The sequence below is a fragment of the Stegodyphus dumicola genome, chromosome 6, assembly GCF_044657685.1.
Source record: "Stegodyphus dumicola isolate Sdum_Otavi_A_Nest chromosome 6, ASM4465768v1".
Classification (NCBI taxonomy): domain Eukaryota; kingdom Metazoa; phylum Arthropoda; class Arachnida; order Araneae; family Eresidae; genus Stegodyphus; species Stegodyphus dumicola.
The window spans coordinates 186,294,167-186,313,442 of record NC_140773.1 but is presented as its reverse complement, the minus strand read 5'-3'; positions in this window follow the sequence as shown (position 1 = coordinate 186,313,442).

Genomic DNA, 19,276 nt, shown 5'->3' with positions numbered 1-19,276 from the left:
CTTTTGTGCAATATATAACCCTCCAGACAATCAATTGACGGATAATATCCTTGATGAATTGCTTCTCAGCCAAGAACCCTGTATAATCGGGGGTGATTGGAACTCGAAACATGTGGACTGGGGCTGTCACAGTACAAACAGAAATGGCAGGGTAATTCATAGCTATGTGTATAATCACCCAGTTTATTTATTTATCCCTGAAGAGGCCACTTACTGTCCAAGCATCCCAGGCCGGCGTCACGATATTCTGGACTTTTCCTCTCAACGGATAACATCCCTATTTCACTAGAGGTGCTTGCTGATCTTCCATCAGATCACGTTCCTGTTATAGCTAGAATAGGTGGAGCTCCCAAGACAAATCCAACTCCAAAGAAAATAGTGGACTGGAACCTATTTCACAATATCGCTAGTACATCGAAATTCAGTTTAGGCACTCTCAAGACTAAACCTGACATTGATGCTGCAGTAAACATTTTTACTAATAAACTTTCGGAATTCCGACAAAATGCAACTACAGAAATGGCGAGCAATTACCTGGACGGCACACTTCCTGCACGTATCAGAGCGGTTATTACTCAACGGAACAGACTTCGCAAACAGTACAGTAAGTATTGGAATCCGGCTATTAAGACGGACATAAATAGACTCACAAGGCAGATTAAAGCTCTCATCGGCGAGCACCGAAACGAAGTATGGTGTTACAAAATAGATAACTTAAATCTGGATGACGGTTCATTTTGGAAGTTCACTCGGAACCTGAAAAGAGTCTATCACCATTCTCAGCCATTTAAAACAACACACGGTTTTATATATACCGATCAGGAAAAAGCGGACACTTTCGCGAAGCATCTAAGCGAGCAGTTCACTCCGAATGTAATTCCGAATAATAGTGGCTCTGATATTGACAACTTTGTTCAAGAATGGCTTGAGATTAGCACACCGAACAACACGATTAGGTTCACTACTCCGTTAGAAATAAAAGATATCGTCAAGCACACCAACTCAAAAAAGGCGCCTGGTGGGAAGGATAAAATTACAAACAGAATGATGAAGAACCTGCCCCACTGTCTAATTACCAAGCTGACTAGCATCTACAATGCTTGTTTGACACATTCATATTTTCCAACCCCGTGCAAGCATGCAAGCATTTTTCTGATACAAAAACCAGGCAAGCCTCCCGATGAGTCGGCCAGTTACAGACCAATTATTCTCCTGTCGACACTGGGAAAGATTCTTGAAAAAATCATTTACAATAGAATTAAACCTTTTCTCGATATTCTGGCGGATGAACAACATGGCTTTCGAAGAGGACTATCCACTTCCCATCAGTTAGTCAGAATCACTGAATATATTGGAGCGGCTTTACATAACAAGAATAGTGCAGCTATCCTCATGCTAGACGTGGCAAAAGCATTTGATCACGTCTGGCATAGAGGACTTATTTTTAAGCTCATCAGTTTGAATTTTCCACGGGAAATTATTCTCATCCTCAGTTCATTTTTGAACTCCCGAACGTTTTCAGTGCGGCAAGGAGATTCCAGTTCAAACCCACATCAAATTTACGCTGGTGTCCCACAAGGAAGTATCTTTGGACCAATATTTTATATTTTGTACGTAAATGACTTCCCAAAATTCAGTAAAGACCCTAATATTATGTTAGAATGCTACGCGGATGACACCGCCATCATCGCGAAGTCCAGACGACCAAACCACGCCTTGGAAAAGATTCAGCAGATTATTCCTAATATTGAAGCATGGTGTCAACGATGGGAAATTGAGGTCAACCCGGAGAAGTCAAAAGTTTTAGTTATCAGAAAATTCAAGACCACAGACCCCTCACCTCTTCGGGAAAACAGTCCCTACTGTAAGTACGGCAAAATACCTAGGAGTCATTTTAAATCGATCGTTTACCTGGAATACACACATAAACAGTGTGTGTGGAAAAGCGTACGGCATTGTGAAAAAGCTTTACCCACTACTTTCTAAGGACTCTGGATTAAACCTTGCACGCAAAAGAAGGCTTTACACTGCAATTGTCAGGCCTGTTATCACATATGCCTCCCCGACCTGGGCAAGTGAAATTCACCGGCTCCAAGTTCTGCAAAATAAGATCCTGAGAACCATCACTAACGCCCCATACTATATTAGAAATGAAGATTTACATCGCGACCTTCATATTGATTATATCAAGGACTACTTATCCAAGATAAATGGAAACTTTTTCAGGAAAGCAAAGACCAACAGTACAGCTAACTTTGAGTATATTCTGAACAGTACGGGGTGAAATCATCCCGGACGATTTGCTCATCCGACCTTACGCTGCACACTCGATTAGGCAAGCCAATAATTAAGTGTTACTCGTCAGTACTCCGTGCTGACGCTCCGTGTGCATCTTTCCACATCATCTTTTCTGACAAGGATTCCAATCTAGATTTCGACCAATCACAGTGAAGTGCCAGCAGGCTACGAGCATCTTACTGACTTTGGAGTAATTACTTTGGACTTGTTGGACCAGTGTTGCAAATAGCTCTCGTCAGCTCCTGAGCCCAGGCGAAAATTGCGCCGTAAACTTCTTGTCTCCCTGTTCTTTCTCCCCTCAGAGGAAACTCAATCAGGTATTTTCTAATACCAGGCTCCGCATAGAACTCCTTGCATGACTGGGAAGTATTGCTCCGGCAATAGAAACCCAGTACAATACAGTATATCGTAGTATCGCAGTACCCTATTCTGAAGAAATAGTTTCTTTACGAACATTCGATTTACCTCTGGCTTTACGAAAGTTCGCTTTTGTAAAAGTCGTTTAAATATATAGTATATTTTTCGATTATTGAACGAAATCATAAGAGGATTTTCGCCTCCATAAAAGAAGATTCAGAGCGAAAGAATAGTTGAGCATTTATGCGATGACCGCGCTAAACATCATCATGATGGTTTTCATCACTAATTCAAATAAAAACACAGGACCAAAGTACGCTTGATGCACGTGTCCATATTCAGACTTAAGCTTACCAGAATATATACACAAGTGGTTCAACTGCGCAAGAATCGGCAGTCTTAGCCATGTCATTAATGTGAGTACTATCATTATTTAATTTTTAGTTAATAAGATGAAGATTATCCAAAATCTAACAGCCTCGAATTATTTAAAAGCAAATACCAATATAATATTAAAATAATTTTAATTAATTGCATTTTAAAAACATAAGTATACTGGTTCTAACATACGCTAAACAACTGCGTTCGAAGTTAACATTTGTAAAGTGACCCTCAAAACATTTTAATTCGTAGAAGTGGTGCCAGTTAGAAAAGAGTTTGAGAAACGTTGGATTAATACATATCATAGTCAGAATGCTCATCGTGTCAGATTGGTGGCTATTAGCGAACATGCTCATAACAGAAAGGCGAGCCGGTTGCTGAAACAATAGTGGTGAATGTGGTCAGCGGGGTTTCGTTCACATGCCGTTAAAACTTCTTGACGAAGGACGTCCAGGTTAACCGATTTCTTAAGCTACACGAGGTCATTTAACAATCCGAGTGTTACGAATTTTGTCCTGAAATTTAAAGTTCCTCAAACTTTCATAAATAAAGGTATGTTTTTGTTTATAACTAAAATACGACTCTCTCGGTTTGTACCTCGATTCCTTTTCTTGTAACATACACCCAATCCGAAATCTGATACACTAAAAATCTAACAAAAATTTTAATATGTAATGTATAAGAAGCCACCATGCCGTACGTAATTTTACGTCCATAACGTTGAGAGGGCTTCAAGGACCCTCGAGTCCATTTTGATTCTCTATCATACGTCATGCGGAACATACTACAGTTACGAGAGTACCGATATGTGTTGAGCAAACAGCATACTATATATTCAAAAGATAATTTAATTCAACTTCGAAACCGATTCGGAGACACCATCTTTTAAAAAGTGCATGCATTTTCCTTTCGGGCTCTGTATATCGGCTTCTTTATCTTAAGTAAATGTCAGTAGATTTAAAAAAAAGCTTAGATTTTATTCTTATTTTTGTCCCGAAATTGTGCGGATATGTATTCATGATCGGATAAAACCTTCGTTTTGCGCATAACTTCCTTGCTTCCTGCACAAAAAATAGTTTGTGTTTGCTTCATAAACTCCGTAACGACCCAAAGAAGAAGTTTTTATGTAACCTTCACGGCTGACCTACAGTATCCCACCTTGCTTTTGCTTAACTCCCACGGTAAGTAACTAGAATCCATTATCAGCTTTGTTGAAATTATCTTGTTTTTGTAGATACGATTAGATGTTGCCTATTTAAGGGAAATAATACAATGAAACAGTTTGTTTTTCAATTTGACGGTGGAGAGAAAAAAGAGAATTGTAAGAAAATCACTATGCTGGGAAACTGTTACACATTGTAAATAAGCAACATATTGAAAATAAATAACATTTATTGCTTTCAACATGAAAAAACTAACTTTATAACATGAATACCATAACAACACGTCGAAAAGGCTACTTTAAAAAAAATTCTGAAAGCTTACAAATTTTATATTACGCGCGAAGAGGCACTTTTTTTTAACGTTGCATGTGTTACCTTTATTAAATATCATGTCCTTTGTACTCAAACCATACAATTCAATTCAACAGAAATATCACAAAATATTTTTTAAAAACACATCTTTAGAATTTCCGATACACAGTCTCAGGCGTTGGAGGTAATTTGTTTTCCCCCGTACAGTATTGCCATTGCTCTCTTTCAAATCGCTGAGTGTATTAATCCAAAATTCGTTAAAGATTTACAAAATATGAAATCGATAATAAAATAAATTCCAGATTCCAAATTTGGGCTTCCAGATGCCCATACGAGAGTGGAGGACTATGTTATTCAGAATCTGATGTATCTAGGTACCGTTTGTTTTTCACAGTGCGAGAAACATACGTACATTTATGCAGATTCATCATTATTTAATTTCTTTAAATATAATGCAGGGATCTCATATTTGGTGGAAACAATTTGAAAAGTGAAAAGGCGTTTTATAGTGGACGACGAAAATTTCCAAAACGAAATTTATAGCCCTTCTGGGCAAATTGCACTTTGGGTTAAGAAAAGGTCTCACCTAATCCTTTCTTTGTTTGCAAAATTTCGCCCTCAACCGAAAATACGACTTTCCGGGACTTGAAATTTTTCATTGTCCTTCTTACTCTCTCATTGTACGTTGGAAAATTTCTTTTATCTATAGCTTTCTAAGTTTTGGTGTAGCTCGACAATATTTCTTATTCATTCTTAATTTCCTCATCTTCTTTTATATATTCTTTATAAACAAAATTAAAAACTAAAACTCCAGAAAATAGCATGAATAATTAAACTAAATAAATTTATTGCAATTTACAGCAAAATAATCATTTGGAAATCCCACCAGTAACGCGAGTTGTAAGTATCGGTCGTCGTGCACCCAAAGGATGCAGCCGCGGATGTAATTACGTAATACAATAACAGAGGACGTAATATGAAAGCAATGGGCTTGTTTCTCTGATGTGCTGCTGCCATATTAATCTCTACCTTAAATCACGTGATATTCGTTTATGAAGTTGCGGCTGTGACGTCATATCTAGGTACCGCATGATCCAAAGTGACGGCAAAGTTCTCTTACTATGTCCACATACATTCTTATACCACATCATGTATTCTATTACATAACTACTTCCGGGGGCACATTTTAGACTTACGAAGACCGATGCTTGCTACTAACAAGTATACTGAGCTCAGAGTCACACAAGAAGAAGTACTGCATTACTGTGTTGTCAGAAGTCCAGCACAAAGAGAAAGTAATAAAAATAGTAAATACGCACTTCAGTATTCTTCCAGTACGAATCACAAGCTGCCCAATCGGTATAGTGGTTAGTGACTCTGACTGCCGTACCAAAAGATCCAGGTTCGAGTTCCGGAGAAGGTATAGATGTTAGTAAATGTTTAGCGTCTGTGCGGCATGAAGGCACTCTAAATATGAGGCGAACAGAAAGTCCTCTCGAGAGGTTAGTAGTAAGGGAAGAGGGGTAGGAGACCCTCCGACCCATTACCTCCCCCGGGGCAAGAATATGTATTGTTATGCCCTCCAGGGAAAAAATGTTCTTTGCCTTTGGTGCTTTCTCTTAAAACTGGGAGCGGAACTGAGCTTAAGTAGTGCTATCGCCTATAGGGTTCTTTAAGACACTTGCAGACGATTGGCGCATTTCACTCCTGGCCACGATGAATGTCATGGGCTTGTGCTGACCGTTGTCAGCTGTGGCGTAAATAAGGGTATGCAAGGAATGCAGTCGCATAGGGGCCCAAAGGCTTAGGAGGCCCATGAATGTCCTGCTGAACTACATTTTCAGCAGTTTTTTAAAACACGAATAAAAATCATGTATTCGAGTAATTTAGTGTACCAAAAGGTTTTCTTAAAAGAAAGGAGGGAAAACTTTACCATACTTATTTGCTGCAAAAATTGTATGTTCAAATAGCTTTCTTTATGAAATTTATGATAAATATGTTTTATATTTAACAAATGTATCATTTACATTACAAAAGTTCTTATTTATGACTTGTATATTATTGCATAAGTCATGTTCGTAAGCTCAGTTGATCACAGAGCACTATATATTAGTGTAATTTCTTTTTTGTACCTTTATTTATCATGTTGTCTGTCAGTTTATAACATAACCAGTTGTTTACTAGCTTGCTAAATTAAGCGAAAAAAACTTGGATTCGAGCAGATTTTACATAGAAACTCGAAATATACTTGCATGTAAAACCTACTGGATTTTATTTAAAAATCTCCCCAAATCTAAACTTTCTTCCCCCCCTTTTTTTTAAGCACAGTAAATTTGTTGGGGAGGGGGCAAGAAAATTTTTTGCACAGGGGGGCCCAAGAGTTCTAGCTACGCCACTGGTTGTCAGATAAGCAACAGCGACAGCGATGATGGAAATGATGCACAGAGAAAAGTATTTACAAACAATTAAAGGTGGTAAAACGATAATTGGGAGAACGGACAGATTCGAAAATAAATAAAGTTTTTTTTATATACAACTTTACTCAGGAAGAAGAACGTCGAATGGCGCATTAAAAGAACAATCGTTGTGGTATGGCTAAATCGATGTTCCACTGTCCTTTGTAGCTTCTTTCCTTTCCCATTTGTTTCAGCATACATAAGATGAAACACTGAATTTCAGGCTTAATAAACATCGCAGATTCTTAGTAATAATTCAAAAAATAAATCATCTTCATTTACATATTCAAATTAAGTTCATTAGAAATTGTAAATTTAAATTTTGACGGCGACTGCATCTTTTTTCCGCTTTAAGAACTCAATTAAAAACACTCATTCGGAGGGAAGGAAAAAATTCTATTTCTTAAGAGACTTTTAAGCATTTATGTAAATTTCAGAAAGTGTTTTAAATAAATACAGATAAAAGAAACGTAAAAACTGCATGGGATAAAACTTTTTTTTTTCAAACATGTTTACCAAAATACGAGGCTTTACGAGTAAAGGAATCTGAATGCAATTACTTCATGAACTTCGTATTCTAACGAAGCAGGTAGATAGTAGGAAAAGTAAAGAAATATATAACCTTTGTTTCAAAAGCACACTTTATTGACTACAGTTGGCGACAAGGGCTAAAACATGTCGCCAAGCTAGTCTGGATTAAAAGAAGTTGCCGTATAAAAATTCTTTCAGACTTCATTCAAGTGTATAATTCTTGTGATCTAAAAAAACAATTAAACCTTAAAATACTAAGTTGAATTTTACAAGAAGCATTTAAATTAAGCTGAGTATGTACAAGAAACATTACGTTTCCTAATTATTTAAATCATTCACGAAAATATACTTTTTTATATTTGAATGTTTCGGTAACTTATCAAAAGACCACTAAACATTTCAAGCGACGATAATGAAAGGATTTTAAAAAATATTTTTATTCATTTAACTCCAAAACACAGCATTCCTAATTATTTTTGTTGCTAAATGTTTCGCAACTGAAATACAAAATTTCAAAACATTAAATTTAATACTTCATTCTGCTACATTTTGAAATCGCCGCCCAACCGGTATAGTGATTAATAACCCTGACGGCCCTAGCAATCGGCCTGGGTTCGAATCCCTGAGAAAGCGTGGTTGTAACTGTCCGTCCCTTCAACTTCGACTTGTTTACAATGTGTAGACAACTAGGGATTTGTGCAATCTAAAATATGTTTTATAATTTAGCTAGCTGTATTATCATGTCATCTATTGTATCACTGCATACTGTGTTTAATGCAATGTCAGCAATGTATATGTATAATGGGCTGTCAAATTAGTATAATGTGTAGTCAACTAAGTATATGTATAATGAATATTATAATTTTCACAGTATAGTCATATCACTCAGTGTATTGCTTATTATGTGTTGTAGCGCCTGTACTGTTTGTACTATTCGTATGCAAATTCTAATAAATGTCAAATAATTTACGTAAGCATTCAACATCTGCTTCTACTTGGCACTGTAGCTTAAAACTTTGTTCGCGTAACAAACTCTCGATGCGCAGCTAGTGGGTGCAGGGAGTGTGTTGCTTTAGATAGTTGCAGGACCCGCACCATGCTCGAAAGTCTCTGTAAGCCGACCGGGTGTCCGTACTCTGCTCTCACCTGTCACTTGTCCGTTTCTTCTTAGGAGGCAACTGTGGCTTATTAGGTGCTTCCATAAGGAAATTGCCACCACTTCCGGCCCTCGTAGGGCGCAAGGCTAACAGCTATTAAATTAAACGGCCGGTCATTAAAAATAAGCATTTTGAAACTGTGCAGACTGTTTGTGACGAAGGAAAAAGTCCGCCGAATACATCGCGGAAGAAAACGTCGCAGAGAAAACAACGCAAGACGAATACGTCGTGATACAAAACATCATGGGAGAAAAGAAATCAAAGAGAAAACATCGCAGTTCTAAAACATCGTGGTCGAAAATAAAGCGGTTCAAAAACTTCTCAGTTTAAAAAAAATTATCGTCGAAAATATAGTGGTACAAAAGGTACTTACAAATCATCGCATGACGATAACATCTCACATATGCGTTTTCAGGTTTTAAAAGCTGTAAGTGCATTTTCGAATAATGATCTGGAAGCGCAAGAAGGATATTTTCATTTCCATATCTCATACTTTTGAATGAAGCATTTAAAAACGAAAAATAAAAAGAAAATTAATGCAACTATATAGCCCTTAATAGAATTTTAAATTTACATATTTAATTAACAAAGGTTATTAATAAATTAATATTTTTATTAAGTCTTGCTGATAATTTTTCATAAAAAATACAGTCTAAAAGTGTTAAAAAAAAGGAAGATAAGTAACTGCATGAGGTTACCTCTATAAAAATTGCTTAGATAATTATCAAATTATTTCCTTTCACGTTTGATAATCTGTTATTATTTTAGTGAAAATTATATCTTGTTTTATTTTCGTTTATTCTTAAAGTGTCGTTAAAATTTTCACCCTCTTTCCATCTTGCTCTCTAAACTCATTACGCGAAAATGCATTTACAACTTTTAAAACTTGAAAGGCGCATGTGTGCGATGTTATCGTCATGAGATGATTTGTAGGTATTTTATTTTTTACCACGATATTTTCGCCGGCGATGATTTTAAATAGCGAAGTTTTTGAACCGCTTTATTTTCGACCACGATATTTTAGAACTGCGATGTTTTCTCTTTGCTTTATTTTCTCCCGCGATATTTTGTAATACGACGTTTTCGCCTTGCGTTCTTTTCAGCTTTAACCAGGAGAAAAGTTTATGCCATTTCGAAAATTATTATTGTTTATTTTGGGTGCTTTTTAACTAGCATTTCTGACGGAAAATACTCAAAATATTGCGACGAGTTGCTTCAACTCATCAAAAATGATATAATGTGACTACCTTTGTGCATGAGTCGGCACTACTTAATTTTATGCAGTAAGAAACCAATATGGAAAAAGATTTCGTATCTGCTACCAACCTAAATCGAATTAAATACGCTAATATAGTGAGCAGCAGGAATTAGGAGTATTCACTGATATCTGCTTTGAAAGTGATAGAAATCTACGGGAAAATGTCCATCTACAAATGAAAAGGTCTATCTGTATTACAAGCATTAAGCACAATCTCCGTTGTTGCTTCCTTCTGGACCTTTTAACCAAATTCTGAGAGTCTTTATAATGAAATCTTTGTCTAGAAAATGAAGTTGATACATAACCTCTAGACTGTGGTACTTTATTAGTACTACGCAGATCCTTCTTGCACAGATTCTTCTTAGATATAATGAATAATAATAAGGTATTTCTCCCTTAGGTGGGAGAAATATAAGGCGGGGAGAAATATTTTTCCTGCCTTCTTAGCGTACCTTCGTGGTGTAGGGGTCTGCACGCTTGCCGCGTATTCCAGAAGTCTGTGGTTCGATTCCCGGGGAAGGCGTTGCTAATTTTTCATCTTACCTGCTTTCAAAAATACCTAATGTCTCTACAGTGGCTCCCGAATTAAAAAAGGTGGTGGATGATGATTCCTCCCACTCAGGATTTGGCGATTAGGTTCCCTAAAAATCCCAGTCGCCCTTTAAAAGAGGGGAGTGTATGAGGTATTTCTCCCGCCTTCCTAGTGTGCCTTCGCGGTGTAGCGGTCTGCATGCTGGGCGCGTATTCCAGAGGTCCGTGGTTCGATCCCCGGCGAAGACGTTGCTCATTTTTCACATCTCCTGCTTCCAAAAAAAATACTTAATGGTTCTACAACCTTGTTCAGTCATTAAAGATATCATGAGCCGTTTCTTGTATAAGTCAGCATTTTAATTTATGATGGCAAAGCAGGTGAAGATTTTCCAACTTTGTTCAATATGCACCTAACAGGCTGAATGGTATCGAGGAAGGAGATTGGATAGGATGTGAAAGATGCCGTAGTTCACATTTATATCCTTCAAAATCACTTTGTCACTAGTTTTATATCATAAAATTGTGCTTTATCATCTTAATATACAATATTACCTTTGGGATATTAAATTTAAATAACTGGTTAAATTTACTCCATCAATAATACATGTCAGTGATATGACAGTTAAGAATAATCTATGTTCTCAAAGACTTCCAGGATGCTGCTGTCCAAAGTCTACCACTATGTTTCATTCTAGGTACAAAATAATCCAGATCATATGCTTCTGAACGAACTCTTCTACATATAAATTGTCTTTAGAATGGGGGTAAAAAGTGAAGGGGATCTCATCGCTGAAAAATATGCATTCTGCATTGTGTCGTGTCCAAGCTTTGCACTTCTGATACAACTGAAATCAACGTTTATCATGAATTCTGGTTATCGGAAGCTCGTTGCAGTTGAACGACAGCAAATATTAACCCCTTGAAACTCTCCACAGGCAGATTTTGTAGAAGGGGGTGTGTTCCGTCCCATCCTATTGCTATAACATTCATCTCACTAGAGGGCGCTGCGACGTCCCTTTCCAAACCACCAGAACCTCTGTAGACCGCGAGCAGAACGGTTGTTCCTATAGGCTCTTACGCCATCTTTTCTAATAGCCATTAGTGCTAACAAGAGCGTACAGCTGTAATCCTTAAGGCCCATGTGCCTTTCTATTGATGAATAAACTTTTATAATTGATTACAGTCCATCATTCTTTCGACGGATTTCACTCTCTAACAGGGTGAATTGAGAGTGTTAAATTTTTGTCAAGATTTGAATAACCATTGTTTTACAATTTTTGGCTACAGTTCCATTTCCTCTTTCTCGGCAATTATTCTAATTAGATTAAAATCTTCGCTTTTCTAAGAATACTCATATGTATTATCCCCATACTATATCTCACAGTATATTAAAAATACCTGCTTTTTGGAGAACACATACGCCACCAGACGCAGGTTCGGCTCCAGAGCCAACGCAGCCGGTGCAGCCGCTTCGAGAATTAAATTTAGAAGCAGGAAAATTTTTAGAATTTAGAGAAGCACCGAACAGCAAAATTTCGGATGGCAATTTTTTTACAATTTCGAGAGGAAGTAGAGAGCAGAATTTAAGATCCGCAGAGAATGTCCTGAGCTGCAAAATGCATAGCGTCGGCCTTAGCCAAACAAATGCTAACAATTTGCGCTTTTTTTTTAACTCTGTTCCTTGCTTATGCCGTAAATCTCTAAATGTTTGATTTCTGTACTTGTCCACTAAATATTCACTATAAACAAATAATCCATTCTAAATAAGTTTGAATAAATTTGAAATCATTCGAAGTTCCCAGTCAGAAATGTGTATGTTGTCTTGAAAATTGAAATGCTATATTCACCAAGTATTTCACTTTTATTTTCCATCCCCTGAATACTTGAAATCTCTGTATTGCTCGCCAATGAGCGTACAACATGATCCCGAAAGTTTCTAGCTTCTAGATTCTGCCATCTGTAGATACTCATAAAAGGTTTTCCTTCCCTTTCGGCTATACTTATAATTTTTATTCTCATTATCGAGCACAATAAATTCAACTTAAGCAAGAGGATACTAGATCGTAAGAGGATATTAGAAGCCACTAAGAGCATATTAGATATATTGATGAAAATTCCAATAATCTTCCCGCTTAAGCACTCGTAGGAATTAAATTTGTTATCGCTATTATGAATTCAAATAATAATTGCAAACATTCAAAAAATAAAAACAAATCAATATTTCAGCTCTGTTTGTTTAATTTATTCCTCTACAGTTCGACGAATTCAGTCTTATCATTCTTAAGATTCAATGAATATGGAGGCTTAAAACAAATGAAAATTACACACTGAAGCATAGAATATTTAAAAATTACGGTTCCAAGTTAATTCTCTAGAATTAGGTCATCTGAGAGCTGAAAAACTTTAGACAGCCTCTTACCATCTAATATCCTTTTGCTGGATGAGATGTTTTCTAATGAACAAATACTTCAAATTAATTCTTTATTAAAATAAAGAGAGATGGTATAAAAAAATTGCATTCATTTCAGCTGCAGAAAACGATCATGAAATTAAACGTGTTAATATGCTTCTCCAAGAAATGACGGAAAAGAAAAGCTCAGTAGATGAAAGAAAAACTCAATAGATCAAAGAAAGACAAATAAAACTTCCTACTCGAAATGGATCGATTTGGCAGATGTTTTTCTTTCCAGCATAAAAGTGTGATTAATTAAACAGCATAAAAGTGTGAAGGTCTCTACTTAAAATATAATAGAAAAATACTTAACAATTAAATTGCAGAATAGTGTTGATGAGAGATTAAAGAAATTTGCAAAGGCCTAAGAAATAAGTCAGTATCTGATATATTTATATGGATTGTCATAGATAACGGCAGTAAAATTTTTTAGGCAGTCCTTGGATAATACTCCTATAAGTTTATGTTAAGTAACCCATTTTATTATTATTTAGATCTGTACTTACTTCTCCTTTCCTTGGTCCTCACCAGGATGAAAATAAGGTACAAGTCTTAGGGTTTATGCTAATTAACCAGTTATTTTAGGTTCTCAGCCAGTACTGTCACTTCTCTCTTTCCGTTTTTCTGCCAGAATGCAAATTAACTCGCATGTATTTAAGTGAGGGTTTGACATTGTTTAAACAGAGCGTGTTCTGCCTGCTGACGACCACGTTCCTAGTTGCTCTTCTAAGATAAGTGTTCCTGTTGTCGTCGGGCTTTATTGTTGCCGATAGTACTTTCACTTCGGTGTAAGCCTAAGAATAAACTTTCGCGTTTATATTTCTCGGCATAGCTTTGATTAATAGATATTTAGATATAGCTTTTACTTTTTTAATTTTATTTGAGTTCTGGCTATAGTTACTGATTGATTTGTAAGTAGCAGGTGTGTCTTCTGTTCAGCTTACTTAGCTTTAAATAAAATGACAAAGGATCCTTTGAATCCTTCTTAAGTTTCTTTTTCATTTTAGGTATAGCGATAATTCGCTGACAGACTTATCGAGGACTTGCAACAAGTTACATATAGTAAAACCCATAATTCTTACATACTGTTTAAGGAGTAAATTTTGAAAGTTTCAGCTACAGAACTTTTGGCAATTTTGAGACACTTGCTGTTCCTTTTTTCCCTCAGCTAAGTTAATATTTCGGAATTAGCCATTTTGCTAAAAAAAGTGTGCCATTTAAAATTTGAGCCAAAGCCTAGTTAGGCAGAATGTAGAGTCATTAGGTTTTCCTTGACATAGAAGAGGTGAAAAATGTGCAGTGTCCTCGCCGGAACTCGAACCTGAACCTCTCGAACTTAGACTCACCCCGAGTATGCTACCGTTACATCACGAAGGCATGCTGGAAGGAGGGGGAAAATACCTTACATATGCACTCTCCCTTTTAAACGGCGACTGGGGATTAGAGGACCCAGTCATCAAATCCTGGTAGTGACGAATTTTGATCTACCAACTTTTTAGTTCGGGCTCTACTGTAGAGTCATTAGGATTTTTTAGCGATGCTGTCACCGGAACTCGAACCTGGACCTCTCGCATACCCACCGAGTGTGCTACCGTTACACCACGAAGGCATGCAGAAAAGAGGGAGAAAATACTTTAAAAGATTAATTTAATCTCTAGTTGTGAACCATTTTAATTTGTTAATCCAAGTTTTTGTTATTTAATACCCGCAAGTGGAGGACATTCATTTGTATGCACAAGTTGTGCCATTGTTAAGCTCATGATTTAAATAAAAATGTTATTCACAACCTTCTTAGGACTTTGTAGTACTTTCACAGATGGAGGCAGTGTAATAGGGTCTAAAGAACTTTTAATTTAGATTTATACAGGGTACTCTATACTACGTTTATTACGCCAATTTTCTGCAACTCTAAGGTACCTCAATTACTTCTGTGTGCAATTTAATTCTTTCTTCCTTCAATACTCAAGAAACAAAATCCGCTTACTAGATCAGTTTAAACTCTGACTTTTCTTTTTTGGCAATAATATTTCGAAGCTAATTATTGACAGTTTTCATCAAGATACACCGTAATCCATTTCTCTCTTTCATCTTCTTCATACATAATCTAGTCCACAAAAACTCTAGACTGAGGATTACATTTAAGAAAAGGAAATAGAGTCTCTTTCTTGAAGTGTTGCCTAATCTTGGAATTCACTTGAGCGTCTAAATTAATTTATATGTATCTACTTTTGAAACCGAAAATTTCCTGAGCAGATCAATTTAAAAATGAACTTGCGAAGTGGCTAAGTCCTGAAAGAGATTTTTCTGGTTGTTTCCTTGTATAAATTTGAAATTTATTGATCCAGTTCCACATTTTTGAATTATTCATGCTTTACCATAAACGCATTTTCTTGATTTTTCATTCTGAGAAATATTCAGGTCAAAGAGTATTTACTCGTTTCCCAGAAAATTCGATATCCTCAAAAAAAAAAAAAAAAAAAAAAAAAAAAACTCAAAATTTAGAAGCAATGAATTTATACATTCCACATTCATACTAAAATATATATACTGCATGCAGATTCCACGAAGCAACGTTTTACATTTTATCTTTTTATAATGAATATGAAACTAAATACGTACCGGAATAGCATAAAAGTTAGAGGTTGTAATGTTAACAAAATTTTTATTTTTCAAAATTAAAAATGCTAAAGCATAAAGATTTGGGTCATTTAAAACATTTTATTACTATATATTTACGATGAAAAGTAGCGAAAATAAAGAACACTTAAAGACTTTGTGAACATGGGGGTGTACTCGAAACTATTTGTATAGGAAAGCTCGGCAAGAGTGTAGAGTCATTAGGGTACTTTGAAACAGGAGACATGAAAAATGAACAATGCCCTCCCCTGTACCCCTCGAATACGCGCCGAATGTGCTAACCATTACACCATTAAGACATGCTAGAAGGAGGGAACAATACCTTATATAACCCCCTTTTAAAATGCGACTGGGGATTAGAGGATCCAATCGCCAAATCCACCATCTGTGAAGAATCATCATCCACCATCTGCTTTAGTTCAGGCGCCACTGTAGAGTCATTAGGTTAGTTTGAAGCCGAAGACATGAAAAATGATCATTGCCCTCACCGGGACTCGAACCTGGATCTCTGAAATAAGCACCGAGTCTGCTAACCATTACATCACGAAGGCATGCTAGAAGGAAAAAGAAATACCCTATAAGAGGAACTACATATCAAGTTGTTTTCATGCTGCAAGCATTTGAGAAAGATTCCTAAATGCGAGTTATCCCTAATTGTATATTCTATCGCCATGTTTCCAAAGTTAAATCAGCAGCTATACTATACTGATGCAAAGTGACAATGATACGTAAATAAATAAAAAGTTTCTCTCTTTCCCTGTCTAGGGTAATTTTTAAATTTTAACAAAAATCTTAAAAATTAATACCTTTCTGCACAATTGTGTTTTAAAATTCACTCCGTTTAATACATTACCTTACACTCAATCTTCAGAATTACTTTAATTATCGCATTCCCGTGCGTTCTCTTAATACGTAGTTAGCACGTCCAGCTAGCTTCGGAAGATCTAAATTTCGAATCCCAGAGAATGTTTATATTGAATGTTTACGGCTTTGAAAACTCTAATAGTCTTTACAGTAGCTCCTGAATTAAAAATGTAATGAATCTGGCAACATCTGGATTTCTTTGACTAGATCTCGTACCTCTCTTCAGTAGTCCTTAAAGGGAGGGAGAATGTTAGGAATTTTTACATTCCCCGTACATTCTCTGGTAGTCATATCCAGTTAGTACTAAAGGTCCATGATTTGAATCCCCGTGAGGACACAATGGATTTTTCACGTTTCCTATTCCAAAAATTCTAAAATTTACTGCTGTAGTTTGACTACACAATATTAATTCACAATCAAACAACAAAAATCAGCGTTGTATTTTCAAAAATACAACGTTGATTTTTGTTGTTTGGCTTCTGAATTAGAATTTTTCGGCGTGTTATTGTGTCTTAATTACACAATATTATTTGTATGAACTTGTGTAAGTAATTCACAAATTTTTCTCTTCGACAAAAGCGTTGAATTTCTAATCCTTGTCCGTTCGATACATAACATTGCTTTAGGTAAAATTATCTGGATCAACTAAATGTGCCGTCAAAAAGCATGAGAAAGGTGTTAAAGATTTTGGTCACAGCAAGAAATTAGAGTAACAGCCTATACGGCAAACCGCGTTTCAAAGAACGAATTTGTGAAATATTTAGAATTATAATGATCCTTGGGTAAATTAACTGACAGTTATTTATTTTGCTGAAAATCAGCTTATTAATGGAATATCAGGTAAGCAAAGAGCAGTGGAAATACGATCCCGGAATTAGAGAAAAAGAGTCAAGTGAATGTTGATCAGTAACTTAAAATGCATTTATCTGGGAAACCTGTTTTGCAGCTTATCGAATATTAAAGAATGCAGATCATTGTAAATATAAATGTGAAAAGAAACTTAATAAAATTAAATAAAAGTTTCTATAATTATTTCGAAAGTCTTAAGCATACCTTCGTCGTTATCTGTGTACCAATATTAACCATTTCAATGCAAATCATTGTTTAAGGCAGTGACTCTGTTCTATTGCTGAGAAAGCAGGAGAGTTTTGAGATATGCTTATGCTGTAATATTTATTACACATTGCATTACTGTGCACTAACATACATTGTTCTATTATGTTATAAAGTCCATTTCTTTGTGCTGCAAGATTATGTAGTAACATAGCATTATTTGCGAGTATGCCACACAGGAAATGTTTCCCGTAGCACCCTGGAAGATTTATTCAGGAAGGCGAAGAAGTAGTTAGTGTCAAGGAGTTTAAGATCCCCGGGTTTACTAATGTTGTTTCTAATTCTCTTGATCTGAATCTCAGCTGCATTAGATCCACGAGTTATATGGCGGCCGAGAGATAAGGGGTGCTCTTTTCATTACCTTAGGTTACTTTATAAATGATAATAGTACTCTGCCAAGTTTCATTCCAATTTTGATGGAAAACATCCTGGGGGGGAAAGGATCCAAGACTTTCCTGTTTCTCCCCACTACAAATACAGACTGGAGCAAGGCCGGCACTTGTACAGTTACGCATCGCTGGACCTTGTTACTGCTAAGCTTCCTCCCGCGTCGAATTCAAAGGAAGACACCCCGGGGGACCTGGTCCGAAGGTGTTCCACTCTTCTTTTCCTACCACTAACCACTTCAGAGGATTTCAGTTTCCCGTGTATTTTGAGTGACCCAGCACAGACACTATCTGCTCACAAACACCCATGCTTTCTCCAGAATTCAAATCCAGACCCTATGATAGGGCAGTCAGCGTCACTAATCACCATACTGACTGGACGGCCCTCTTCCCCTGCAACCAATCTATCGATGTGACTTTTGGCTTTATTGTATTTTAAATGTCGTCTCGCTGCTAAGACACACTGTGCTTACATGCACAAATGCCTTTTCTTAGATTCGAACCTGAGCCCAAGGCTATGCAACCGATTTCTCTACGACTATGCATATAGGACGGTAGTACTGGTTTATGAGATAACATAAAATCTTCTCATCTACTGGCTACATCGAACTTCCATCCAGATCAGTTTATTTTGAAGAACGCAGAAACCCTAAGTTATCAGATCTCAGAACAATATTTTTTCACGAAATGCATGCATAGTTATTATACAATTAATTCACATATTCCTCAGAACTGACATTCAGTTGACTTCCTTAGCAAATCCTAACTAAAGGGAAGAGTGCGAATTAGCCCAAAATAATAATTACACCGTTTGTATATAGCACTTCAAAAGATCAGTTTCAGTTCCAAACTGAGAAAATGCATTGCTTTCGGTCTTTTGAGCTTACAGCAGGTTTTTATTTCTTAGAAATGAGAATTTCATTGCTAATTCATTAATATCTTGGTGACGGATAAATTATTTTGGAAAAAAATGATTGAAAAACCAGTGTATTTCAGATGAATGAGATAAGAAAACAAGAACTGAAAGCTTAACAAATTTCTTATGAAGTAAAAATGTAAGGATAATTAATTCACTAAAAACTAAAAGTTTATTTTTGGCAACTAAAAATAAGAGGTGAGAGATATAGAGCAAAGGGACTGCCTGAAGTAGCGTATTCTTCTTAAACGCTAAATTATCTTGTGGCTTTCTGAAACAATTTTTTGAGGAACTATTCCAGTCAACCCTCCAGCTCTGAAAACATTTTCGTGATTTTTCATTGAAAAAATACCTATACCTCTATAGAATTTACTTCAAATTTCAAATTTCTCGATAATTTTTAGACGAAGACATTTAGTAGACTCACTGTTTAGACGGATTAATATTGTTTGTATACTAAGTAT